This window comes from Nerophis lumbriciformis, linkage group LG16, assembly GCF_033978685.3.
Source record: "Nerophis lumbriciformis linkage group LG16, RoL_Nlum_v2.1, whole genome shotgun sequence".
Taxonomy (NCBI): domain Eukaryota; kingdom Metazoa; phylum Chordata; class Actinopteri; order Syngnathiformes; family Syngnathidae; genus Nerophis; species Nerophis lumbriciformis.
In genome coordinates, this window is record NC_084563.2 from 30,202,596 (window position 1) to 30,204,977 (window position 2,382).

A 2,382-nucleotide genomic window follows, 5' to 3' on the forward strand; every position below is an offset into this window, starting at 1 on the left:
ACTAAAGAACACAACTTGAGCACAGAGTGGTGTAAATAAGCTACTCAGAGTCCTGCCTCAAACCAATCCTGTTTCCGGGTAAAGTTGCTGACTTACACAGATGAGGGCGTGGCCTGTGTGGAGGGCGTGGCCTGTGTCCAAGCAGAGGAAGTCCTCATCATCTTGCTTGGTGGCACAAACAAAGACGCCATTGTTGGACTGGGATCAAGAAGTTCTAGCGCGTCCTTCTGGGGCCCCGGGGCCTGAGGGCCTGAGGGCAGAGATGAGCCGCTTTCAAAACATGCTTTTGTCCCCAGAAGAAGACCCCGCACACACCTGAGCTGTCCTCACAGGTAGTGACGGGCTTTGCAGACAAGTGATCCTGTCAAAACATGGCCGCTACATTTCTGTGTATCACTAATGAGACAAGCAGCTGTTGCCTCTCACACACATTCTTGTATTTCTTACCTTCTTGAGACCTCTGAGAAAAATGCCTCCCTCTTTATGACCACCCTTTTACAACATGAATAATATATATTCATGTTTATATGCACATATAAAAACGCTTGTTGTGAAAAATGAGTTGGAATTTCACAAGAAAAAGGTCACAATTTCACAAGAACAACTTCGAATTTTGGCAGTATTATAATAAAAGTCCAAATTTCACAAGAAAAACTGAACATTTGTGCAAAATTATGATAAAAGTTGGAATTTTACTCAAAAACCGTCGCAGTTTTACAAGAAAAGGCCTAACATTTTGGCAATTTTATGAAAAGAGTCGTCATTTTACTCGACACAAGTCACAATTTTATAAGAAAACTTTAAAATGTTGGCAACATTATATTAATAATTGGAATTTTACTTGGCAAAACCATGACAAAAGTCATCATTTTACTCACACACACTCTTGTATTTCTTACCTTCTTGAGACCTGAGAAAAATGCCTCCCTCTTTAGGACCAGCCTTTCTAGATATATAAAGAAGTGTATTTACAACATTAATAATATATACATACTATGCACATATAAAAACGCTTGTGAAAAATGAGTTGGAATTTCACAAGAAAAACCTCAAATTTTGGCAGTATTATAATAAAAGTCGTCATTTTACTCAACGCAAGTCCAAATTTTTGCAAAATTATGATAAAAGTTGGAATTTTACTCAATAACAGTCGCAATTTTACAAGAAAAAGCTTTAAATGTTGGCAATTTTATGAAAAGAGTCGTAACTTTACTCGACACAAGTCACAATTTTATAAGAAAACTTTTCAATTTTGGCAATATTATAAAAATAATCTGAATTTTACTTGGCAAAACCATGACAAAAGTCATCATTTTACTCAAAAAATGTCACCATTTTACAAGAAAAACAAAAAAAGTTGGCAATTTTGTCACTATTTTGCATTAAAAAGTAATCATTTTACAAGAAAATATTGCAATATTACAGAAACAGAAAGAATATGAGAAATAGTTCCTAATTTTATAAGAAAAAAGTTGACACATTGTGAGAAAAATACTACTTTTAGTTCAGTTATTTTTTTGAGAATGTTTTGTTTGTAAATGGTTTTTAATAGGCCGGCGTGGCGCGGTTGGGAGAGTGGCAGTGCCTGCAACCTGAGGGTTCCTGGTTCAATCCCCATCTTCTACCAACCTCGTCATGCCTGTTGTGTCCTTGAGCAAGACACTTCACCCTTGCTCCTGATGGTGGTTAGCGCCGTGCATGGCAGCTCTCGCCATCAGTGTGTGAATGTGTGTGTGAATGTGTGAATGTGGAAATAGTGTCAAAGCGCTTTGAGTACCTTGAAGGTAGAAAAGCTATACAAGTATAACCCATTTACACATTCTTGTATTTCTTACCTGAGAAAAATACCTCCCTCTTTAGGACCAGCCTTTCTAGATATATAAAGAAGTGTATTTACAACATTAATAATATATACATACTATGCAAACATAAAAAAGCTTGTTGTGAAACATTTGTAGGAATTTCACAAGAAAAAGTTCACAATTTCACAAGAAAAACTTTGAATTTTGGCAGTATTATAATAAAAGTCGTCATTTTACTCAACGCAAGTCATTTGTTATTATTTGTTATATTATTTGTGCAATATTATGAGAAAAGTTGGAATTTTACTCAATGACAGTCGCAATTTTACAAGAAAAGCTTAACATTTTGGCAATTTTATGAAAAGAGTCGTAATTTTTACTTTAATTTTACTCAACACAAGTCACAATTTTATAAGAAAACTTTAAAATGTTGGCAATATTGTAATAATAATCGAAATTTTACTTGGCAAAATTATACTCAAAAAAGTCACTATTTTACAAGAACAACAAAAAAATTGGCAATATTGTGATAAAGGTCAGAATTTTATACGACAAATGTCACCATTTTGCATTAAAAAGT